Genomic DNA, 27,540 nt, shown 5'->3' on the forward strand with positions numbered 1-27,540 from the left:
ATAAAGGATGAACTGTAGTATAAGTCAAAATAGCTGAATATGTTGCTTACAATATCTAAAACACACATCTATTAATTTAAACCTAATCCCTGTTGAAGACGATTTATTTAGGTGTCTACATCAAGATTATATCCCCAACATATGTTGCTCCTTTATGCTTTAAGACAATAAGTGTACTTACTGTTTCTCTCAGGGGTGTATGTTCATTCCTTATATGGGCAGATTTACTATTCCTCAGATGTAATTGCTAGCCATTAAATGTGTTTTTAATAGATGTGAAATGTGAAAGCCTAAAATCACGATCTAAAGTCAAAGGCATCTCGAGTGATAACCAGTTCCTCCAGGATTTCGCTGCCTTTTTTTGAGATTGTTGCGGCTCAAAATGCCTGATTTTGCGGGAGCTTTTCTAAAAAAAACTGTGATAAAAGTTGCGATGTCTTTTGTATTTTTGTTGCAATGAAGTTGCGAGAGATGGTGTAAATTGCAAAAAAAAAAGTTGGGATTTGTTTTTTGGTATATTTCTTTAAAAATAAAAGGAAACTTGTTTTGGGGCTGAGTTTTCCTAGTAACCTAAACTTATCATTGCACTAACAATAACGAGCGTAGCTGTCCTCAGTTTAGGTCATTCTGTACGTCTCATCTTCAGTTTTTCCTGCATCCACCGTGTGTGTGTGCATGCGTCAGTCGCGAGGTAACTGTTGACTGTTGCTGCAGAATGTTGACTGTTCTGCAGCAGCCCCGCCTGCTGCAGAAAGCCGACCGGAAACAGCAGCAGCTTTCAGCAACTTTAGAGTGAAAAAAACATTAAAGCGTACATTGATGTTAAAATGTATACAGGTTGTCAGGACGGTCTGAAATGTTTTGCACGCTGTACGTTTTGTTGGTAAATGTGAGATGTTCGAGTCACACACGTCTCGTTTCATATCAGAAACAAGGAAAGAATTTGGCGACGTACGTGTGTTACGTCAACCCATTCTCACTCCCGCTTGGTCAGTGGGAGTCACATACTGACGCAAAGTCTGGCACTTGGGACTGCTGTGATTGGTTGAAGTCACAGAAATCTCCAGTTATTGGTCAAATTTGCGGTAAAGTTGTGATGTGTGCGAGTCGTACCAAATTCACGGTGATTGGATGAATATAGCGTGAATTGTTGCGATCGCGACAAACGCGAAATCCTGGATAGACTGGATAAAATGTTATGAGCTTTTGCATAACTATAAGATAACAGGGTCCTTTGACTAGTTGACTTGACTTGAGTACTGCTTAAGTGTATACATTTTCATTAAACAACGGCAAGTTTTTTTTTCCAGTCCTGCCTCCGCTGTGAATTGAAAACTCATTTACTTCCTGAAAAACTTCACATCCCTCCCTTCACCTCCCTCATCTTGTACTTGGACCTGATCCTTCAGCTGTGATGTCAAAAATAAAGCTTTTCCTGCCTGGATCTTTTCCCCTCTGCCAAACACTTGACTGGTTTACTTGAACACCCTGGGAACACTGGGAATATTTGGTCGCAGTGAAGTTGTGAGGTCGCTGGAGTTTTGACTGTTTGCCTAGCAAGGAAGTTGTGTTTTTGATGCAACTTTTTAATTCATGAACTTTAAAGGCTTGCTGTATACCCTCTGCTTCCAGTCTTGAAGCTAAGCTAACCGGCTGCTGGCTGTAGTTTATAGATTGTTATCGATCTTCTCATCTAACTCTTGACGTTAACTCCTATTGAAGTAAATAAGCACATATCCCAAAATGTCCAACTATTTCTTTAATCCTTAAGTCCTTTTAAAACAATCAAAATCTATCTTAACTTGACAATCTATCTTAACTCTGATTTCTTAAGTGATATTTCCATTTACAGCCAATGGGTTTTTCCATCCTCTGACTGACAAGGAACCAGACTCTTGTTTTTACTGCACAAAGTATGTGTATGTTATCTGTAGATTCAGATGTAACTCCAGATTCATGTTAAAATGCAGAAGCATGTCTAGACTATAATCATGTAGCCACAAATAGCTTGATTTAAGGAAGGCAGCCATATGTTTTACAGTAAGAGTCCTTAAAAGCAACACATCACAGCTGGCTGGGACTGCTCAACAGTGCTGTCAGGAAGGTTTGATTCTTTCTTTTTTTCATGCAGAAAAATGCAGCAGTCCAGCCAAAAATAGGCATTCCACACTGAGTGGAATTGCTTGCAGGATGATATTCTATAGCAATTTTCCAGAGCCGCTTGTGGCTCAAACCTTGGGCGGCAAACTTTGAGCAGAGATAAGGAATGCAGCCACCAGCACAACACTATTAGAGCATACTTGGGCATCAGTGTTGGGGAGTAACGGAATACATTACGTGCGTTACGTATTCAGAATACAAATTATGAGTAACTGTATTCCTTTACAGTTACAATTTAAATAGTTGGTATTTAGAATACAGTTACATTGTTGAAATCAATGGATTACATGACGATGCTTCTCTGTTTCATGGGTTTATTCACTCTCGCAACTCCATGCATTTCCTCGTATGAAAACGAAAAAATTTGCCATTTGCGTGATCAGTGATAGAGGTAAAGATGGAGCCGGAACCGGCACAACAGAGCCAGGGCAGGAATGCATTTCTATCTTGGAAATTCAAACAGCATTTCACATTAAAGAAAGAGAAGGGAGAACGAAATATAACTGTGCACTGCAGTGCAACTTCTGCTTGCCAGCAACCAACTTCCTTTCAGCGTCCAAATTACTCCACCTCCAACCTGAAGAAGCATCTTAAAGTAAGTTATTTTTAGCCAAGGGTAGTCGTCTGCTGTAGTTTTACTGGTCACCTTGCTATTTTATAGTTGACGTGCGACTTTACATTCTCCTACATGCTGATTTACTAGCCCCAGAGCCGTTGAAAGACTAACCCCGTTTGACATGTTAGCTAACGTTAGCTAAAATTAGCTCATGGTAGCTTAGACTGCGGTTAGATTTTTGTAGTATGCAGTTCGGGACTACAAATACAAAAATCTATCTGCTTGTTCAGGTACACATTCAGCCAGTTGGAACAGAAGAACACACCAGAATAGGCCTGTTTAGTAAGCTGTATCTGATGGCCGCATTCCTACTTATAAAATGCAATTCAATGTGGGAGTAATCCAAGTATTCAGAATATGTTACTCAGATTGAGTAACGTAACGGAATACGTTACAAATTACATTTTTGGGCATGTATTCTGTACTCTGTAACGGAATACGTTTTGAAAGTATCCTTCCCAACACTGTTAGGGCATATACATAGATCAGGGTCAACAAAACATCCAAGCACAAACTCCATACATGTCCAAGCCACTTCTGCACACTCCTATTGTCCTCCGTCCGGTAGCACTTTCAAGAGAAAGTGCTCTACAGACTGGAGTGCACTTACGCCATCTTTGAGGTTGATGTTCTGTACAGAAATAAGGAGATGCTATGACACCACATTTCTAGATTTACAGCCTGGGTTAGCAAGAGTATAGATCAATGGCCTTATCTTCCAGAGGTGGTTGAAAATGCACCAGAGACAGAAAAAGGCGTGGTGCATTCACTGGCATGAGGATTTATCTGATCAAAGGAAATGCACTAAACCTTTCACCAAGGGAGTGCTCGCTGTCTGCAGATGGAGATCCCTGCTGCTGACTGCGTTAAACAGACTGCAGCAGGAGTAACTGGGGAATCGCCTAGACTGTTAACTAGCAAGCATGCTAATATGCTAATGTTAATATGCTAATCACAATTCCCACATAGGCGCAGGGATTTAGCCCGGGCAGTGAGCTATTTAACAAGGGTCAGGTTTCACCTCTGGGACAGGCAGGAATGGTAAATATGGCTGAAGTTAAAGCCATGTGGATTGACATAAACTGTGATGTAAATCTCTTCAGATAAAAAAAAGATTTATAATCTGAAAATATATATTTATGTGCAAATGTCAAGTTGAGTTTACAATATATTACAGTGAATGTATTGCAGAACGTGTAGAGCAGACTGATCTCATGAAGTGGCGTATGTATGACATGCCAATTCGTATGCCATTATTGGCATGTTATCAAGACGCATACTCGCTTTTTATCGTGTTTATCAACGCCGTTTGGCCTCCATTGACTTACATTACCTTGCGATTGCGTGTGAATTTACGCCGTAGCGAGCAGTATGAAAGGGCAAAAATCCGCGCAGGGAGGCTGGTCAAACGCAGGACTTTCACCCAGGAGACCGGGGATCGTGTCCCTGTGTGTCACGTTTCCTTTGTGTCCCGCTTGTCACATTTCCTAAACTCAACCGTCGCTTTCTTCTTTTACTAAAGCCAACCCTGTTCTTCTTTTCCTAAACCCAACCGGTTCTTCTTTTCCTAAACCCAACCCGTCCGCTGTATATGGCGCTCAGAATGCGTATAGATAACACGCCACTTGGCTTTAGAAAGTGGCGTGTATATTTACGCGATAACACACCACTTGGAGAAAGTGGCGTGTATGTTTACGTCCACTGTATACAGACATACACGCGGATAGCTCAAAATGCGTACAGATAACATGCCATTTGGCTTAAGAAAGTGGGCGTGTATGTTTACGCAAAGTCATGATGTCATGTTGAGTGGAGACTTATATTATTGGGTTAAATACAGACTAAGTGATAGATTAATCCATTTTCAGGATAATTCAAAAATGGAATTTGTCAATTCAGGCCTCTTTAGGAAAAATGTTTTGAAGATTGCACTGTATTTGTTGTAACACCATCACTGTGCCTGCTTCTTGTTTAAGGGTCTTTGTTTGTTAATTAAATTGGGAATTTGTTTTTGTGTCCAGTGCACTGCAGCATACATAATTTAATTTTCCATCCATAATAACCCGCAACCCCCGCCCATGCCTGGTGTCATGGCCCTGGAATGGGTTAACTAGACTTGCTTTAGATTCGACTGTAATTAAAGTGGACTGATGGACAATTAGTTTGGTCTAATTTCCAGGACGGCACTGGTCTTATTCTCACCTTTGAACCGCAGTGCTTGACACCAGTCTGACCTCCCTGGCTGAATCTACAGACGGCTATGTCAGGGTCAGCAGGGTGGAGAGGTCTTTCATACTTTGATAGGCTTTGATTTCTCAAAGACTTGTTTGCAGTGATTTGACAGATGTGCATTCAGTGTTTTGTTGTCACTTAAATGTTTAATGCAGCATCAGTGACACGGGTTATGAAACACAACTTGGAAATCAATTTTTTTTAATTTGTGCTGTGTAGGCACACATTTTAGAAGATGGGGAAAAGGAACATTAACCATTTATTTGTATTTCACTGTTTAGAAGCTGAACACATGCCGTTTTGAAACCAAAGACATATAAAAGGAATGGTTCCACAATCATTTTCTTTTTAATTATGCAAAGACTGATTAGATCCTGCAGCTGTGGTGTTAACCTCCAGACTACAGAGGTTAAACCCTTGACTAGAGACTCTGGAGCCAGAAACTTTTCTAAATGAGAGTAGTTCTTTTTTACCACAGAAATAAATTTACTAGATTTGCACGTGCCAACAGTGTGGACAATAGTGTTTATTTAAATTTGCCTTTGATTTCCCAACCACTGGTGTTTAATTATCAAAAAGGTGTTAAGATTCAAAATGCCTCTCGTGATACATGACTTGAATGTGTACAAGTTAAATGCCAAGTGACACCGTTTTGTTAGCAAAGTCAGCCCTTTATCTTCATTACGGAAAATTGACCTATTTGTGTTCCTATTGCATTGGCGCCTCATTAAGGTCTTCATGTCAGCTCATCACCCCCTAAATGTCTCAGGTCTGAAATTAAAGCATAGAGTCCATTCCCTGAAACCCATTGTTACATTTTTAACTACTTTAATTGATCATTTAATTAACATGGAGTACAGAGCTAACCTCTGTTCCAATAGCTTTTGTAACTCAATGCAATTTCTCATTCAGCATTTCTTTAATTTGTCTTTCTGAAAAAATGAAGTGCATCTGTGAGGTTTAATTTCCATATTCTATGACAAATCCATTACAGTTGCTATAAGAAATTGAAACATCTTCTGTCCTTATGTAAATACAGTATATGAAACAAGCCACACAACATACTGTTCCCATACTGTTTCCAAAGCTGCAATTTTAGTTATTAGATTGTTACAAATGTTAATGATATTTGAATGAGATTTTCTCACTTCTGGAAGAGACACCAGAAGTTACGGTTTCACTTTGGCTCACTATGCTTCTAAATTTATTTGAAAGTGTATGCCCTACAAAATACAGGTACATGTTATATAAATATAGTCTCAAATGAAGTGCACTAACATGCTCATTAGATTTAGTTTCATGTCAAATCACCCCAAACAATTTCTTATGGCATCCAAATCATCTCAATTGTCTCAAAACTCAGCTTACCATTGATGCCAATGATATCGTTAATGTATGCATGCACATGTCATCAGATGTTCAGTGTTTACGGTCAGAGCACACGCACACACACAAAGCAAGTCGCCTGGAAACAAATGAGCATTGAACAGCAATTGAGGTAATCAGCTTCCCATTGTTGAAGGCACTCGTTTAAAACTATTTTGAGGAAGACACTTTCAATTAAAAACAGCCCTGGGGAGGTTAAATCTTGTCGAATCTAAAAGAAAATGGGTCTAAAAGTTTAACCATTAAAATTCACGCTAAGAACTCTTATAAGCTGTTCTTGGACATCAAACACACACCAGTAAACGGTAATAATATAAGTAAGTGTATTGTACTCTACAACTCTACTCTACCTGGCCAGAGTCAAAGAGGTTTAAATAGTCCTGGTTCTATATTTAGGTCTGATGTTGAAAGTTGCACAACACAGATTAGATAAGCCTGTAAAATTGAAAGTCACATGAGATAACATGAGCTGTATCATGGAGGACCAGCCTCACAGTTTTTAGCTGTTTGCATCCTGAAAAAATGACAATGTGTTATTCAAGGGAGAGGCAACTACACAAGAAGAAAATCGACACGATCTGTGAAATCCTGACATATGCTGTTACACATAGCACTTATCCCTCACAACGCTGGAATTTATTCACATCAGGTGTGCCTTTTGTCGTATTCTGACATGTGATGTGAAAATGTTGAGATAGGTACACATCTGAGGCCTGTACTACGAAGCGAGATTTGGCGTTAACGAGCTAACTTCAGGTTCAACCCAGGGTTTGCTGTACTACGAAGGTGGATCACTTGTGATCGGGTTCAATCGCCGTGGTAACTTATGCTGAACGCCTAACCTGGTCGGGAGCAGGTTAACTTGGAGATCAGAGATCAACCAGTGTAAAAGCACCGCCTACTGACCAATCAATACTCGATTGATAATCTTCTTAGAAGATCAGGCGGAGCTCGGTGCGCAGAGAGAGAGAGAGGGAGAAAGGGGTGCGCACATAAAAGTTAAAACATTTAGAGACCAACAACCCCGTTAGCATTCCCTGATGTGTATATTTATGAAATATATAGATTGTAATGGGAGGGAATTACATATCGGCTCGGCTTCTTGAGCCGTGTGTTGCCAATGCGCACATCAGTTTGAATTTTGTTTTTATATATTTTATTTGCTCTCACGATGGCTTCCCTCTGCCAGGGTTGCAACTGAAATACTAGGCTAAAGCAATGACAGTTTATGGAAAGGGCACAAGTGTAATTATGGTCAGATCTTGGTCCTGACTGATGGGGAAGTGATATTAATAAGCGTTGTGATTTACGCATCTACAGCGTCGGCTATTTTTTTGCCAGCTTTCCTTCCTGTTTTAGGAAGCAGCGACTGTATTGCGTTTTGCCTGCAAAACCGTGTATGTGTTATTCATATTTATGTAGAATTATAATTTCCTCTTCTTATGTAAAATATGCGGCTGTGGTAGATGTTTGCAATTGGTCGTGCTGCGCAAACACCACCTCTTTTATGTGAACGTGTGCGCCGCTGAATTGGGAAACCCTGGGTTGACTGAACTAGTTGATAACCAGCGTCGTGATACAGCCTATGCGGGACCGCGGGTGTTAGGTTAGGTGAAGCCAGGTAACCGAAAGAAATCCAGGACATGTTGATCTCGCTTCGTAGTACAGACCTCTGGACAACAGAAACAACAGCTCATCTGTTGGCACAATGGGTTAAGTGTACTAGCACTTTGAAATAAAAGAGGATGAAAAATCCCACTTATGGCCTTGATTTACTTGTAGTCAGCAGCTCTCAAGGGCGCAGTCATGTAACAGGATGGATGTGCACCTAGAGGTCAGGCTAGAGAATGTACAGACACAACACAAACACAGACAGATACTTAAAATAGCTAAAATCTTTCATGCGAACATTCAGTTAATTATACTTTTAATTTTTCAGACCAATAGAGATCACTCAAGTCAAAATGCTAAAACTACAAAAATAAATCTGTCAAATTTAAGTTAAGACAGGAATCTGACTTTATGGCATCTGTTTTAATATATAAAAACATTATACCATAGAAATGTATAGTTCTGTGAGACAGCGTATAAAATTCTCTCATATAGACAGATCGCTAAAACAGGGGAGGGCGTTATGCCGGGGGGCAGTTAAGAGATATAGCCACAGAGCTGAGCCCTGAGGGGAACACAATTAATTGGGAGGCAGTTTGGGACAACATTTTCCACTGTTCCAAGAACCTAAATCACCAGTATATCCACTTCAACATATGCCATAGGACATATTGGACTCCTCAGAAGAGATACGTCTCAAAAGCCATTTCCCAGTTCCTATTGTACATTCTGTCAACCTGAACAAACTGGAACTTTCCTACTATGGAAAATCACAGCAGCACAAATATCAGACCTAATGACCTCAGCCCCACAGGAACTAGAGGAGAGTGATTAGGCAAGGTGCAATTTCTGTTTGTTTAGTTTTCCTCAAGACTGCAGAGGGTGGGGGGTGGGAGAGGGTTTTTGTTCTTGTTCAATTTGTGTTTCTCTGTTCTGTGCACCATCTGATATTACCTGACAAATATTGCGGAATTTGTTCTGTATGTCTGAATGATAAATGGTGCTAATAACAATAAAAAATGTATCTTAAAAAAAAAAAAAGAGAGAGAGATATAGCCACCACAGCTAACAGCTAAAACTAAATGTATGCTACTGATTTTTCACTGGAACTAATCTGTAATTCAAAAATATCCACTCTGAATAATCAACATCTTGGCAATTCAGTTTGTTATTCCATATACAGTAACTAAATGAGGCAGTAGTTCAATAATGATGGTAAAAAAAACTTCTAGCTAGCTAGGTTAACTAGTTTAGTCGCAGTTAGCTGCCATTTTAGCTTTTGACTCTAGTAGAATTCATGTTTTGGTCTGATTTAAGCTATCTTTAAATCAGACATCAGACATAAATTGTAGGTTAATCTATTATCAAACTTACAATAGAGTTTGTTATTCCAAGTAAATGAGGCAGTAGCTATATTCAATCATAATTGAGGGGGGGAAATCCAGCTTAACTCTTGCTAACAGTATAGCTTAGCAGTGTAGCAGATACTAACTGCCATCTCAGCTTTTGATGTGCGGAATTCATGCTTTGGTGTGATTAAGATACAATTAAATCACATATTTAAATATATTAAAATGTAGATGAATCTATTATTGATCTAAATCTTGTTCATTCAGTTTTTTATTCCACATAACTGAAAAAGTAGCTAAATTCTGTAATAATAAAAAGAAAAGAAAAAAAAACTCTTGCTAACGGTAACTAGCTTAGCAGAGTAGCAGTTACTAAATCTCAGCTTTTAATTTTTAATTTAATGTGATTTGGTGTGATTAAGTGACCTCATATTTTAATGCATTCAATTGTAGATTAATTTGTCATTGATTTAAATATAGCCTACTATATTAATATTAGACAGACGACACTAACATAACAGACACATTTAACCCCTATAACTATGGACTGTGCAGTAAATAATAAAAAAAAACTAGTTCAAATTGACAGGAAAAGTTGTTGTTTGGGACTGTTTTTCCCCCTCAAGACTGTCCAAAGGCAGTACCTGCATTTGTTTAGGTCTTATGTAGATTCTAATGCAGTTATGCATGTTCTTAATCAGTCTAAACAGACAGAAAACTTTAAGGCATTACGACCTCTCTCCGTTACGAAGTTTTCCGGCCATCCTGAAAACTTCAAACACTTTCTCTCAAAATATATCTTCTATAGTACTGCTTTCTGCCTTTGTGGATCAGTATATTCTTCCATCTGACCCACTATAGTTGTGGATGTGGCCCTTGCGTGTTCAGTTTAAACAGCAGGGCTTAGATCCTATATGAGTTCTGAGAAGCAGCTTCTGTGTGCGGACTGACAGCTGATTGCGCTATGGTTTAATCTTGTTAGGGATTTTCAAAAGTGCTGCGTCCACTCAGATCTGGAGATAGGAGCGCCGTGCAGCCTTTGTGTGCAAAATTTCAACGCTCCCAAAAAGGGGGACAAAGGGCCCCCCTGGTGATGTCATTCTGCTGTCAGCAAGCAGGGCCTCGCTGCAGGAGAGGGGCCAGGACAGGACTGTGACCATCGCTCCCACCCTCACCCTAACCCCCACTGAACCCATGTGCCAATCCCTGGTGTGAAGTTCAAGACACAAATCTGAGTTGAACAGACAACAATTCTAAATATTTCTAACCTTAAATAGCCTAAATCCTACAAATGATGCATATGTGTCATGTTTCTTATGATACATGTCGCTGCAGCAAACTTCTTATCATGTTTAATTACTATCGATGTCATGAAAGTGCAGCTGCCCATATTAATCAGTGTCTTGTCCGCACACAACTGAATGTGGATCCTCTTGCTGCAGGAAACTTGTGTGGTTTAATAATACCTACATCGCATGCGGGTGACCAATTGTGTGTTGCCTGTTCAGACAACAATCCTATGTTACGGTACCCAAACAACACCCAATTAAATAATTTTTTCATTACAAACATGATTTCCAAACATATTGTTTATTATTAATTTATTCTGTTATTAATCACTGTAATTTAAATGGGGGTTCAATGTGCTTTAAATAGATGTAATGTAGTAATTGAGTTTTATATGTAATTAGTACACAACTCCTGTTATGCGATGTAACACACCTGTACTACATTGCTTACCTGTTACTGACCTTTGACTGTACTTAACCTAAGTGACATGTGACCCAAATTGAGTTTTGGCCTCTTGGCACTTTTGTGTCTTTTCAACTTGCAATGTGAGTTGTGTGAATAATTGTTGAGCCAGCTCCACATTCCACAAAAACAGCTTCATAAATCTCAGCTGTTTGTCTCAGAGAGTGTGTGTGCGTGTGAACATAGACAGATGTGTCCTAACTTAGCAAAGTGCACTGCACAGCGACTTCTCTTTCCAAGAAACTGTACGTCGCTGACTTCTCCCCATTTTTAGAGGGTGAATCTGGAGACGGTCTTTTGGCTTATGTTACAGTACATAACACATGCACGCACACACACACACACACACACACACACACACACACACAGTGACAAATATACAGGGATGAGCTTATGCCACATACAAGCAGACATCTTACACCTGGTTTCATATGTACGGTAGCCCACACATCCAAGTGTTTATGAGTATTTATGGGCAGGAGTCATGTATGTTCATCAGAAGTGCCACCCTCTCCACACACACCCATGAGCCACACATACTATTTCTGTGTCAGCCCCCGCGGTGTCCCATGTAAGTAAGAGTCTTTCGCCACAACTTTAAATCATTTGCGTGGCTGTTACATCAGCAGGTCTCACCGAGCAGGAGAGACTTTCACACAGAAAGGGACAAGCAGCCACAGCCATTGATGTGAAAATATTGAGTTGGACGGATGAAAGACAAACATCCCTTGGGGCCACAGGGCATGAGTTGTGAATGACTCTGGTATGTTCAACAGGCAGCCTCTTCCTATACAGATCAACAAGGTATAGAGAAGCTTTAACCCACTGTGCCAGACTGTTCATTGAGTTTGTGTGGCCAGATAAAACTCTTTTTAATGATTGAAAATCATCATTTAGTGTTGATTTGGTCAAGTTCCTTGCTGATGCATTATTTAATCTGTTAGAAATATTACGTTCTTTCACAAATAAGCCCTTAGACTAGGTATTATTCAATACTTGATCATGCATCAGTATTTTAAAGGTCCAGTCACACCACCATTTAAAAAAAGTAAAACATGACTACATATAATTCATTTTAAAGTAAATCCGCACATTGAGTTCAATAGTATTGATTTTTGACCTACAAATTCCCGCCATTGACCAATACCATGGTGGAACCGGGTTTCGGTACCCAACCCTACCGTCTTCACAGTGCTGACTTTTGAGCTATTGTAGCTTATTAGCTTTGTTGTACCTTATTTATCTAATCATGCTCTGTCCGAGTATGAACTGAAAGAGATAGATAGATAGATAGATAGATAGATAGATAGATAGATAGATAGATAGATAGATAGATAGATAGATAGATAGATAGCTATGTCTGCTAGCCACCAAGCAACACTTAGATGCTAACTGACAGTTCTTTCCTCACTCTTAAATAACTGTAAAAATTATATACAATAATGAGAATGTTATGATATCTATTAGTCAGACAAGAAAGCAACTCTACAGAAATGTTGTTTAATGGCTGAAGTAAAAAAAAAGTGTGTGCATACTTGTACCCTAAAAGAGTAATTTAATTATGTAAAAGTATTCTTTGTTCAAACACATGGTTAACCAGAAAGGAAGTCTGGCCAGATCATGATACTTCAGAGCGGAGCCATCCTTCTCATGGAAACTTCCTCTGTTTGAGCTCGCAGAAAGCTAAAAAGGCTGCCGTGGTGACGTGGGCGAACAGACAGACGCTTTGACCACCTGGAATGGAGTGTTGGTGGATGACCTCATGGCAGCTCTCGGAGAGGAAGCCATGTGAAATCCATTGACGGCAGAAAAAGGCTGGCCTGGCACACGTTCCTGAAACTAAGAAGTAAGAGAAGAGGGTGTCAAAGCCTCCCATTCTGATCATTACTGAAGCAGCCGAGATGAAGCATCTTCTCAGGTTAAGCATAACAGGGAAGTGGTGGGTCTGTGGTGGGTGTTTGCATATAGAGCACCGGCTTAAATGTGGAGGTGTACAAGGTGCAATTTACTCTCTTATAGAACTTTTTCCCATGAAGATTAGCATGGTTTTCAATGAAAAACTATGATATCTTTGGGCATCTGGACTGAATGATGATAGCAGTTCAACTAAAGGCCTTTATTGACTGCAAAGGGACTGATGTATTGAGTCAAGCATAATTCAGAGGCTTCTGTTTGCAATAAGTGCCTTTTCATTTATATGAGAAACGAGGGGCTTTTGAAGTGGGAAAAAAACACCACCTCTGCAATGCATTCATTAAAAAAGTTATTATACTTTCCTCTGAAAGTTCATCATCCGGGTACTGAATCTAGGCAATTTTAAGCAGGACCCCTGCACTGCACGTTTACCCTCTACAAAGAGCTTCAATAAGGACAAAGCACACATTTCCTATAAATACCTGCATTTGGCCAGTTAATGATGCCTGCACAAATGGCCCCCAACCAAACTAAATATCCTCGATTGCTGGTTAATTTATTGGAGACAAGCACCATACTGAGATCAAACGAGTCACTCTTGCTGGTAGCACCTTCATTGCAATGAATTTACTGACCCCACAACCTCCTGCATATTTCTATAAGGGGCATGAGAGGCCGGAAAAGAGTAGCCCTGAGGAAAAACAAAAAGGGGTTAGCTCACATGCGGTTTGGGTTTGTATGATGTTTGTGTTGCCCAATAAATCAGCTAGTTAGTACATTTTCTCTACACACACAGTAGCTGAGAAAATAACAGCCAGATATCCTAAACAAGAAGTAGCTGCAGGGAAAGAGACACAAGGTAAATTTACAGCGTCATGGTTGTAGTCTGTCCTTGGTAAACATGTTACACTCCAAGGATGCAATCCTGAAATATTTCTTCCTGAGATAAATACAACATGCATGCACATGCACACACTCTTACACATTTCTAAGCACGTCCTGCTTGGCTCATTTTACTGGCATTATCCGTGAGTCAAGGTGAGGCTTGAGTTTCATTATGAGACAGCTCTAATGACCAGGGTAAGGGCTTGGAATTCCCACAACTTGAACATATAAGGAGGATTTAGTTTGGCTCTTTTGTTCCTGACATGAAACGGCACATTGTTAACCATGGCCTGAAGGCAGAGTGGCCAGAGTGCACTACAACAGGTTAGGATCCCTGACTACAGCTTGTGCAGTAGGTTTTTTTCATTGTTGAACCAGCATACCAACAGATAAAACATTTCAACACGGGAAAATATGCTGTGCTGAGATGCTGTGACTGAAGTGACCATCAGATTTACTCTCCTTGGACCACTGGTGTTTCATATTTCATGCTACATTTGTGTTGACTTATTGCAAAACTTGTGTTTAACTTCATCCACAATAACTGTCAATTTTTTTTTTTTACAGTAACAAGATTTATAGCCAACTAGCCTAGTTTATAAAACACAGAGTGAAGTGCGAGAACATCCAAAAAACCAATAATCGATCAAAAAACTAACTGAAGGTAGAAGTCCGACAAAAGATCTGCACACTGTACTGATTGCTTTGAATACATTTACTTGCATTCGATCTGTTAGATACCTTTGTCAAGTCAACACCATAGAGCTGAAAAAATAAAGTATAGAAACAAAAACATACCAGTCAGGTGGTTGCGAAATATATGATTAAGTAAATCTCCTCCCAGACTGGACCAATTAGAGCAGTGCTGGGAACACCGTCTGATCGGACAAAATATGACAATACTTAAACATAAACTGAGAGATATACTGTATAAAAAAAGATATAGCGAGAAAAATTTAGATAAAATACTAAACGTGTTGAATTACAAAATTAAAGCAAAATACAATATATGGCTCACATAAGTTTACATTACACTTTTTTTTACTTTTATAGTGACCTGCTAGTTTGTACTTCTTTTTGCCTTTTAAATTCTTTTTTGGGAAAGTAGTGAAGGCTATTATCTATTCTTTCTTTTTTACTATTTCTTCTATGTTGTAGTTTCTGTAATACTTGCTTCCTTAGGATATTTTATGTGATTAGGGGCCGAGCTGCGAAGCTGCGTGGACCCTATTGTTTTTGCCTGTATTATATTCTTCTTCTTCCTAAGAAATCCATGTTCCAATGCACGCAAACTTTGCACACGAATACAGTCCTATGCAAAATGCAATCAGTGTGATTTGTGTGCTAATTGTCCTGATGGTGGTGCTACAACAGCCATTTAAAATTCATAACAAATCAGCCATACATGCTACAACGTCGCAACTTACTGTAGCCCCAGTAGAGCAGAAACTGTACTCTGCTTTTACCTTTTGTCGATTTTGATGTCCATAACTCTACTTTTTGCATCTTTTTACTTCTCCTCCCATATTTTTGTTTCAATTGACACCAAATTTGGGCTAGTTCATCTTCAGACTTTGATATATAAAAAATCTAGCCCACAGTGCATTAAAACATTTTTCTGCATACAGTAAACAATTACTGCAATTTCTTCCAAACTTAATATTTGATGTTCATGGAAAAAATTCACAACATCCGAAGATCATTGTAGATTTGGTATGCAAAATTTCAGAATTTTATCTCAAAAAGTGAATTTAAATTGTTTTTTTAAATGTGTCCTCATCTATGCATTGCAGTCAATTGAAACTATAGCATCTTTAAACATCAGTTTGGCATTTATTGATCCTTGTGAAAATAAATTACAGGCATCTCTATGTTGTCTTAACCAAATACACAAATTCTCAGAATTTTCTAATAAGAAATAATTTTTTTACAGTAGCTTAAAATTCTGCATTTACATGCAAGCCTGCTCCTTGTCTACAAGGCGTTGCGATACCACTTGTGACATCACCCAGATAATAGCTACCTAAATCAGAAACTGTCTACGGCCTCAATCGTTCTGAGTTCCAGCACCTGGTGTTGCAAGGTGATCATACATGCATCTAATCATGCATAGGGCTGTGGACAACTGCCCTGCATATTTTAAATGTGTGTCTGCATTAACACACCTGATTCTGATTAACAATCAGTCCAGTTGCCGTTTAGGAAAATCATGTTATTGAAGCAACCCAGGCTGACTCAATAAAATATACCCTCAATAGCTATAAGAGTCATTACGTGGACAATAGCTCTCTGAGATCAGCATTTTCCTTAGGAACGGAAGATTGTGAGTTCAAAACTCAATGGTCACAATGTCACATCTTCTCAAAATCAGCCATTGTGCTTTGGACACCATCCCTGCAAGTTTCAAACGCTCGGCCCCGACCATCGCTGCGGAGCAGCTATAGTTTATGTTTTGTATTTTACTGACTTTTTGTGATGAAGTTGATTCAACATCATTCATTGTTAAAATAATATTTTCTACATTTATTTTCTATTTGTTCATTATAAGTATGACTTTTCTTTATCAGACAACCAGCACTGCTCTGATGAGTTCAGTCTAGAAGTAGACTGACAATCATACATATCAAAACAAACTGAGTGATGGGTGTTTATGTTATTAGGAGCTGTTTGTACAGTGTGCAGATCTTTTGTTTGACCCCTGCCTGATTTATAAAATACAAAAAATACGCTTTGTGGCCTCCGGTCTTTTCTCAGTGTCAATAAAGGCAAACTATCATGTGGACTGTCCACTCAATAGTTTAAAGAAAAACACTAAAAGCTTCCTTCTGTATAGCAACGGCCACGTGTTTATCTGCAGTTATTTGATGTGGGTAAATGTGTCAGGGTCACAGTCAGGAGGTCTCCACCCTGCTAGCAATGGACCCCATTGTTCATGGAGGACCCCTCTCTGTGTTATTGAGACATGCTAGTCATCTCCATTATGAAGTGTAATTAGGTTGTTGTGCTTATTAACTCCTATTATCAGAGGAGCCCTGAGATGTCTACATGTGGCTGGTGGTACGAGCTGGATTCACAGATGGCTGTAAATTCATGTTGGTATCTTGTTCCAAGACTGGCAGGAAGAAACAGACAGACGCACATTTTCTATCATTTTAAGACCTTTTATTCCTCCTTAAAGGACCATACCTGTGGTTTTTCTTGTTTTAGCCCATTAACTACAAAATACATTTAGCCCTAATGGTTATATTATTACCACCTAAACCAAAGTATAGTGTAAGTTTACAAATTAATTGGTTTCCATTTAAGTATAATTTGACAATAAATGTTCTTGAAACTTGGTATTCCATCACATTTCATATTTAGTGCATATTCTTTGTCAAATTTACATTATTGAGATGGAGACCATTTTATTTCTCCATGATGGTGCATTCAAGGACACTCTTGATCCCTAGCTCTGCGTTCATGAACTTTTTTTGTTGGAAGATGACACAAAGGTAAATAAATAAGCAAGGATTCAGAGAATTATTTAAGAATTATGTGAGGTTTGTATGTGAGCTTCTTGCAATAAAAGAGTTTCTCTTATTCAAAGGGTTACTCCAGTGATTTGGTCCTGCACTTCCATAACATTAGGTGACTTGCAAGAAACATTTAAAGCAAAAAATAGTCCAAATTGATGCAGCAGAGGTCTTTAACCCTCCTGTTGTTCTCGGGTCAAACCCTTTTCAAAGTTTTCTATATCAGAAATATTTCTTTCTTTCAACAAAATTGCCCAAAAATAAAAAAGATGGTTCAACGCAGCGCTCTTCGCAATTAAAATGTTTTAAAAAACGTCAAAGAATGTTGACTAAAAGGACATAAAAGTGACAAAAGCGCCAAAAACATTGAAAAAAGCGACTAAAGGCATTGAAAGCCTAGAAAACAGCAGAATAAAGCTTTGAAAAAAACGTCAAGGCAATGTTTTAAAAAGCGACAAAAACATTTAAAAAATTGAAAATCAAAAGTGTTGATTTTCAGTTTTGACCCGGGAGGACAACACGAAGGTTAAGTCCTACAGTAAGTGTGAGCTAATAGGTGTCTGATAAGTTGTCATTAGACACTTTCTGCCTGGGTCAAATGGTTTGTAATGCAGGCTTCTTGTTAAAGGAATGTAAAGTGTAAAGATGATAAAAAATGTTCACCAAAACATTTTCCAGCAAGTTTTAGTCAAGTCTTGTTGGACCGTTAACCAACATCTTCCTGAAAGGTAGGAAATAGAGTACAGTACATCTGAAAATGTATGGTATACTTTGCAAAATGTTCATGTTAATGTTGAGTACAGGCAATCTGTAGTTAATGGGCTAAAACAGAAAACCATCGGTTTGATCAAATTTTGTTAAAATAGGTCACACATTAAACAGCAAGTTAAATGTAGACACCTGGAAATCAAGTAAAGCAGACCATTTTAACTCTTATTTTGTAAGTAAAGTTGAAGTGAATAACCGTGGTTTATGGTGCAGCAATGATGTGGCGAGATGCTGTTGAGCTTGTATTCTGCTACATTAGACTAATAATAGGAACCCTTCATTTCCTGCTGGGATAATTAGCCTTAGTACTGAATGTCCCCTGGTGTCACTTGTCTGAACCCTGGTGGTCCAAACATCCTAACATCTGGCCGACTTCCACTGAGTTCAGGTTGTAGTTTCTTTATGGTCCTCCATCTAATTAAAGCGAAACATTAAGAATAACAGGGGAAGTGGAGGTTATAGATCAAGCTGTGTGTGTCTGCCTCTGGTTCTTTCTTTTAAAAACTAGGCCGACTGATGCTACAAAATGTCAAACTTTCAAAGGTGATTGCTGTGTCCCTGGTCCTATCTTGACAACGATTATCACGGTGATCAGAACAACACAACGTCCCAAACAATCTATAACACAAAAGCACTGGTGGTTCTAGTGAGAGGGCCAAGGGTGACCCGGCCCCCCGTAATATTAGGCCTCGACCCTCCTCTGGCCCCCCTATGTGGCAAATATTTTCATAGATTTTTAACCCCACCTTTATCAACAAAAAAGTGGTATTATTATTTGCAGTGATAAATAAAATGTAGGTTAACACTCAATTAATATTCTTGTGTTTATTGTTTATGTGTATCGTTAGTCTTTTGTAGAACCAAACCTATGGGGTTGGTGAGATGTAACACTTGTGCTTAATATATTTGGTACCCCTAAAATCCCATGTGGCCCCAGCCTGGCGCTTCCATTTGAAATGGTCTGGAACCGCCACTGCACACAAGTACATTGGAAACAAGATTGCAAAAAGGACTGAAAAATACAGATAGAACAGATCAAATTCAGTTGTTCAGTTTTCCTTGGAAAAGTTGGAATGTTAAGCCCCGCCCCATAGTTACTGTTGCTACGCCAGATTACAATGATAGCAGTGGGAGATCTACATTTCAAAATTCTTTGATATATTTAAAACAATGGGTCCTTGATTTCAGACAGGTTGACAAAAGCAGCTTCTCATTTCTAGCCGCCGACCGACTAACAAAACACATTCGCACTCCCAACTTGTCAAATACTGACCCTGGGTCAGGACCCCTTGGCGTTACTTTTTGATGCTCTGGGTGTCCCTTTGGTTTCATTTTTAAACCTGCAGGGTAACACCACTTAGGTTAGGAAAAGATCGTGGGTGGAGTTAAAAGATGTACGTTTAAGTGACACACGGGATATGAATGGGAACCCCGTACTTCTGGGTCCAGCAATGTTCTTGCATGCGTGTGGAGCTAATTAATCCTAGTATTTTAAGTATGAAAATGTAAGATCATTCTAACATAAACGTTTGGCTACTTAACATACAAATTTACAGACAAATATAACACAAGTTAGTGTTGCTTTTTAACCTTACAACATAAAAAGCTTTTAGGATGAAGACAAAGTGTGTTTGGCATACATACATTAACGCAAAATGCTATTTCAGGTTGCGAGATTGGCTGGAATGTTACCTGAAAGAGCAGGAGCTGCCATAATGTTGCCCTAACGCTGTCCAAGTATCACTCTTGCAGTACTACAGGGCCATGGTTCATTTCATGTAGAGAAATCCAAAGCTTGACGGTTGCTTAGATTTGATTGGACAATTGCTCTCCAGAATAGGAGTTCAGCAAATCGTTAATTACATTGACTTTAAAAAAAAAAAAAAAATTATGGAGGGTTTTTGATATTTACAGTCAATTTTCTTTGGTATAACGTTAGAAGAAGTAAGATGTAGAAGCTGGCCGACAGGTAATACTACAACAGGCTCAAAGGCCAAACTAAACCTTGGATTATTACACTTATTTACACACAACGTGCACCACTGGAAAGCCTTTTAAGTGGCAGGAATACATAATGACATAAAGACATAGCATTCCCTCTGGCAGTGTGGTATTGTAATTGTTTTCAGGTTTAAATGGTCATGTCAGTATTGAACTGAAAATATTTGGTTAATGTGTGTGGAGAACTTGATAATTTCCACACTTTTGAACTTGATTTGCTCACCATGTATTTAGAAGAAGCAAACATTAATGCCTTAACGTTGGCTGATTTGCTTAATTAGCATTTTAAATTAACCAAGTAATAGCTGTAGCTAATGGAATCCATAGCCTGACTCCTCATTAACATACTTAAAACATTTATTTTCTTTGTAGGGGGGCTTATGTACTGTTTCAAGAAAATCTACATATATACGTGTTTTACTATTATCTGTGACAGTGCTTGTTCATTAAGATGGGGTCAGATATAACATTGCATTCATATGTGTGTGCTTAGTATTCACTTGTCTTGTGTGTGATTAAGTGCATTTATATCCACCTATTGTTATGTGCGTTTTCAATTTATGCATAAAAAAGGGGGAACTTACTTTAAGCTATAGTGCGTAGTTTCTGTCGCCCCCCCCCATAAGGAATTTTAAGTAATGACAACACTGTCGGCGACCTCCATAATGCCATAACAAATGTTGTTCAGTCACTATATTTGTCTGAAAATGTACTTTTCATTTGATCACAGCACTGTATTACCAAAGGACATGTCAGCAGTTGGAAAGTTTAAGGTTGGTCTCCCTCCAGTCCTCACTGTGGATGACATCAGACAGCATCGTCATGTGCCAAATTCACACCTGTAGGACACGGTATGCTTCACTTTTGTGTCGCTCTTATTGACTCGGTGACCTCCATAGAATCCAGGGCCTGATCTTAGTGGAATCTGAGGAATGAGGAGCTGGTTGGCAGGTGAGGAGATGAACAGGAGTGGACGCATGAATCCTGAATACGAGGCGGCACTCCGTCCTCTCTGGCATCAAGGCCAACCCCTCAAATGGGAATGTGCAACCATATCACACCCTGCAAGGAAAGAGCAACCTGAGACGTTCTCCATATAGACCACTGTAATCAAGGATGTTTTTATCTATTTATTTAACCAGGAACAAATCTACGTATATACAGTAGCAAAATGCAGATAAAATGGGAAGAAAAAGTAAGTGTAGATACCATGACAACAAAAAAACTGTACAACTGCTGCAGCTTATTTGAACTGGCACAGGCATCAAGTCAGTACTGATTATTACAGTGAGTTGAAGTAACACAACAATAAGAGTTATCTTATATTTACAGAGAAGATTCAAAGAAGCAGACAACATCAGCTATCGGTGAACACCAGATCAAAACCAGTCGCAGATTTGACTGGGAACAGGTCAAAGGTCATTGACCAAGAGTTAGTGGATGGCCCTAAAAAGATTAAGGAGGCCATTCAAGTATGTGATCTTTCTCTATACACAACCACGGTTGTTAGGTTTGTGGATTCATGCAGGAGACCAGACTTCACAACCTGTCATAGACCTACAATTAACAACTGTATTTTCCATAACCGTTTTTAGAAAATGGCCCTAAAATCGGTTTCGAGGGGCATTTACATAGTTGCTATGCTCACTCAAACAAACTTTTACCTAAAAAACAACTTGGTTATGTGAAGAAAATCCTCATGGACCTATTTCTCTATCCATGCTGGTATCCAGCCAAGCGCAATGATAAAGGTGGCGTCAAAAGGCAAGTGAATGGCGACGAATTGATAATTTGCATCTGCCTATTATTATCTGGAGATATACATCACTGCCCGGGCCCGATGCAGGAATTTGGACCAAGGAATACGATGTGAAGTAGGCCCTCAGCATGTGCGCTGTTTTGCCCTAGACATCCAAACGCTGGGGACAAACTCCTATCCATGAGTGTCGCTGAAGGGAGTGGAAGTGTGCGTGGAGGCGCTGGGAGAAGTGGTGGAGATCCGGAGCTGGGAGACGTGACAGTTATCCGGGAGCGTGGTGCAGAGCAGGCCAGGAGATTGGATCCACAGGCCCCTGTGGAACAGGCACTCTTGGAAGAGCTGGAGGGTGTCTACAAAGAGATATCGAATGTGGATTCTTTCATGTCGGCGAGAGGATTACGCCTGCTTCATCTCAACGTCAGAAGCCTTCTCCCGAAAATCACAGAGATCCGACACCTCAGCAAAAGCAGAAAGGTGGGAATATTTTGTTTCACCGAGACATGGCTGGATGACTCCATTACGGACACTGAAATTGAATTGGAGAATTATTTGGTAATTAGGAGGGATCGAAACCGCAAAGGTGGAGCGGTGTGTATATATGTAAGAGCGGACATTGGTTTTAATCATAGAATGGACTTAAATAGTGAGCAGGTTGAAGCGATTTGGTTAGATATTTTGCTACCGAAGAGTAAGCCCATACTAATTTACGCGTGTTACAGACTGCCTGATCAAACACAGTTTTATGAACTTTTAGAGGATGTTTGCTCAAATTGCATGGACTTGGTTAAATCTGAAGTTATCATGTTGGGGGATTTCAACACTGATTTTCAGAAAAGTGATGTTTCTGGGTATAAAGCATTGATGAATTTCTGTCGCTCCTATAGTTTACATCAGCTGATTAATGAACCTACACGTGTGTGCTCTACCACCCAAACCACGATTGACCTTGTCCTAGTGTCAGACAAATCTAGGATAACAGAAAGTGGGGTTATAAAATATGGGTTGAGTGACCATTCTACTATTTTCTGTACTAGAAAGATCAAGCAAGCAGTGCTCAACTGTCATACTTCTATAAAAACCCTGTCACTGAAAAAGTATAGCAAAGAAGCGCTGAATGGCTGTTTAAATAAAATGAACTGGTCTACAGTTTTACAATGTAGTGATGTGGACAGAGCTTGGTGCTTATTTAAAAGTATGTTTTTAGAAGCTGTAGATAAAATAGCCCCATATAAAGAAATTACAATAAAGCAGAGAACAGAACCCTGGGTAAATGATGACATCCTTGAGGCAATTAGGATAAGAAATAGGAAGTATGGTAAATTCAGAGAAAACAAGGATGAGCAGAGTTGGGCTGATTATAAAAAGGCAAGAAATGAAGTTAACAGATTAGTGGTCAATACTAAAAAGGCATATTTCAATGAAAAAATTGCTGAATACAGAAATGACTCAGGAAAGTTATGGAAATCCCTTAAGCAACTTGGCTACAGTAAAAGGCTAAAAACAAAAAACACTAATATCACTCTAGATCTTGGCAACAATATTACATCAGAGAAAGAGATAGTGGCAGATGGCTTTAATAAGTATTTCTCATCTGTTGCCAGGAAGCTTGTGGAAAAGTTACCTGGCCAGACTGGTCAATATGGTGAAAGTCATGTGCAGGACTTTTACTCTCAGTTAGGTGTCCAGGCGGGGAGTTTCTTTTTTGAACAGATTGATAATTACTTAAAATCACAAAACCTACTTTATGAGTTCCAGTCTGGCTTTCGTAAATCACACTCTACGGATTCCTGTTTACTGTTTCTAACTGACTATATAAAAAAGGAGGGGGATAATGGAAACTTCTGTGGCATGGTCATGGTCATCATGGACTTACAAAAAGGCTTTGATACAGTTGACCATTGTGTTTTAATGTATAAATTGAAAACCATGAATTTTAGTGAATTAGCACAGAAATGGGTGGGCTCTTATCTGGAGAATAGAACGCAAGTAGTGGACATTGGGGGGAAAATGTCTCAACCAAAAGGCATGGACTGTGGGGTACCTCAAGGGAGCATTTTGGGTCCACTTTTCTTTCTGCTATATATAAATGACTTAAAGTCTGCTTGTTCATGCAGTCTTTTTTTATATGCAGATGATTCTGCGCTGGTTGTTTCTCACAAGGATAAAAATATGATTGAAAGCACACTTAGCGCAGAACTTCTAAATGTTAGCATGTGGATGGCTGATAACAGATTATCACTTCATTTGGGGAAAACTGAATCTATATTGTTTGGAACAAAGATAAAGTTAAAGAAAGCCTCAGGTTTTAAGCTATCTAGCTGGAGATCTTGTAATTACTGCCAAGGAATCAATCAGTTACCTTGGATGTATGTTAGATTGCAACTTATCTGGAGTAGGTCAGGCCCAAAAGGTAATCACCAAAGTAAATCAGAGAGTCCGCTTTTTGGCCAGAATATCAAAGTTGTTGGATGAAAAAACAAAGCTAATTCTGGCAGGAGCTTTAATTCAGCCTTATTTTGATAATGCGTGTGGCTCATGGTACAATGGTGTCACAGGGAACCTGAAACATAGGCTTCAGACATCTCAAAATAAATTAATAAGGATTATTTTAGACCTTCCAATTAGAACTCATCTGGAATCGTCCCACTTTGAAAGGGTGGGATGGTTGAAAGTGGAGGATCGAGTGTCTCAGATGCAGCTGGGGATGGTACATAAAATTGTTAATGGAGATGTTCCCAAATATTTTAGGAATTATTTTAATAGAGTAAACGAAGTTCACAGGTACTCCACTGGAGTAGCCCAACAGATTTTGTACCCCCCAGATTTAACACTAATTTGGGCAAACAGTCTTTTCTTTATGCTGGAACTACCCTTTGGAACCGTTTAACTGGTACACTCAAGACAGTTAGAAGCATAGGCAGTTTTAAACAGAAAGTATGGCTTAGGTGCCAATCATAGTCATTATCATATCATAGTCTATTTTTATTGTTAATTTTTCTATATAATGTGGATGAATTTGTTTAATGTATGATGAATGACTGATGTGTGATTTGCTGCCACTTGTCCCCTCCCCCTTCCCTTATAGGGACCACAATGGAAATAAGTCTTTGGGCTTTATTGTGTCATCCCTGACTATTTATGTATTTTTAATGTATGACACATGTACTGTTTCATATTTTTATATTTAAGTGGTCAAATAAAATCAATCAATCAACCATGATCTTTCCCGAACTTTAACCAAGATGCCTAACCCTAACCATAATTTGTTCTTTTGTCATAGCCACAATGTTTTCATAACCGTACAATAGTAAAGATATTGCAGAAAGAAAGAGTAAGTTACAAACGGATTTGGACATGAAGAAAGACATTTTAATGATTATTGTTGGTCAAGTTTCAATTTGCTGAAGAAGTCTGGGAGATTCCGTCGAAAGATCCAGCAAAAAACTTGTATATTAACCTAGAGTTTCAAATATTTTATCACAGATATGTTTCCAAGGACAACAATGAACTTCCAGCTTCCATTCATCCACACTTTTTTTTACTCTTGCTTTTCAAATATTAAAATTATTGTGCTTAAAAAGTGCTATATAAATAAAATGACCTTGTCTTATATGTCCAAAATGTTAAAACTGATTGCACCTCTAATTTTAGCTCAACCATGATATGTTTGTAAGCTTATCCAACAGCTTTTAGAACAGGTTTCCCAACCTATTAAAACGTATTCATCCAGCAAATTCTAAAAACCTGAGAACCCCCCTCCCCCACAAAGTAGCATCATGATCATTTCAAAAGACCACAACAACAGGCGCGGAGCTGTGGGCGGGCCTGGACGGGCACCGCCCAATCAGAAATTCACAACAAATAAAATACTACTCTGTATAGTTAAACATGGATATTAGTACTGTATGTGGTGTATTTTATCTATAACATGTTAAAAACAGTAACATTATAAGTAAGCCTGATAACTATTTAAAAAGTTAAGTGTGTTGGTGTTTTCATTGGTCAATGTAACATCAATGTAGCACTATTAAATCTGGCACGAACAACGATAACGTTCGCTAGAAGTGTCATGGTATCTTGTTTTTGCTTTAATATGGCTAAACAAGTTGCACTCACTCATTTTTGCTGAGGCTCAGCACACAGAAAGTGGACATAGTAGCCTACCTGGAGTGAATGTTTGCAGCTGGTTGTGTGTAAACTCTCACTGTGTGCGGGTGAAGGCTGTGTTTCTCCCCGCAGGTCAGAAAGCTCTGGCAGCTTTCTGTCGGTTTAAACCAGTCCAGAAGAAGATGCACAAACGGAGGCGAAGTTATGTTTTCCTAGGAGGGCGAAGCCATGTCCCGCCCTACCCTGCCTCTGATTGGCTTACTCTGGTATTCTCACCCGAATTTTAACCAATCTCCTTCTTCATGCCTAAACCTAACCAATCCAACAAACGAAGGCAGCGGGTACCAGCCAATCAGAGGTGGATAAGGGCGGGATATTTCTTCGCCATCCTAGAAACGCAAATTCGCCAATATCAGAGCACTTTATGGTCCTCTTCTGCTCAAATGCGTCCAATGTTCAACATAAAGAAACACATTTCTACAGGGACAAGAAAACAATGCATGAGATAATTGGTTAAGGTCAAAACTATGACCTAGTATGTTGAAAATAGTAGATATTTTGTTGATATGTTGGCTTATTTAGCCTAGTCAAAAATATGAGATAGTTAATCATAATTGGAAGTTGAACGAGCAGTATCTTGAACAATGAAAATTATAATCCATCTATAATGAATTACCTTTTTCTGCTTTAAGCCCTGTGAAAACTGTTTCATCAGGCAACTCAAGACTGCTGCTCTAGTATCATTTCCTGGATTCGGGAACTATGTGGATGATTCGGGACAACTGCCTAGATTTAGGCCCACCTCAACTTAATCCAGGCCCACCCATCTGTCACGTTCTGCATCCGCCACTGCACAACAATATTTACTTTCTCTTTTCTAAACTTTATTGCACTCGTCATATTATCTCTGTGTCTCATTTGGTTCTTCTGCAGGATAAAACAAACATCTAGAATTTGTGAATACCCAATATTATGTTTAAACTGAATGAGCTTCTCGATGGGATTTAAGGTAGCTACTCAGTGTTTCATTTCTGTGTGCTGCCTTGGGAAAGGTCCCTGTTGGCTGACAGAAGGAGATTGATTGCAACATACATGCAAACCACCAGGGTACTGCACCGTCTGATGGAAACACCGTTTAGTGTGGTACATGTCAAGGTTAAAAGGCTTCTGCCACAGTGGGAGTGGCACTAGACAATAAGCCTCTGCAGTGTCTCTAACAAGACAACAAAGAGACAGACGCTGTCTCTTGACATTGTTGATCAGTCATTTACTGAGAATCACCCCAGAGGTTCGAACCATGAATGTAAACAGAATTTCAACACCCACCATAGCTTTCGTTGAACAGTTTATACTCCTGATATTATTTAACAGAAGACACAATACAATTTAAAATGCTGTTATGTGATGAAAGAGAAGTTCATCTGTAATCTTCCTATTCCTATACATGTAGTGACACAAGAAGGGAGGATTTTATTTTCTTGTGCT

The 27,540-nt window shown here is 39.1% G+C and overlaps 1 long non-coding RNA gene across 1 annotated transcript; it reads right to left on the reverse strand.

Annotated features, from left to right (window-relative positions):
• Window positions 1-21,299: 21,299 nt before the first annotated feature.
• LOC144537338 (uncharacterized) lies at window positions 21,300-26,365 on the reverse strand. Its single transcript, XR_013503846.1, has 2 exons — window positions 26,113-26,365; window positions 21,300-22,474 (listed from the first exon to the last, which is right to left on the reverse strand). It is a non-coding gene; the product is annotated as an uncharacterized LOC144537338 (long non-coding RNA).
• Window positions 26,366-27,540: the final 1,175 nt, after the last annotated feature.

This window comes from Sander vitreus, chromosome 22, assembly GCF_031162955.1.
Source record: "Sander vitreus isolate 19-12246 chromosome 22, sanVit1, whole genome shotgun sequence".
NCBI lineage: Eukaryota > Metazoa > Chordata > Actinopteri > Perciformes > Percidae > Sander > Sander vitreus.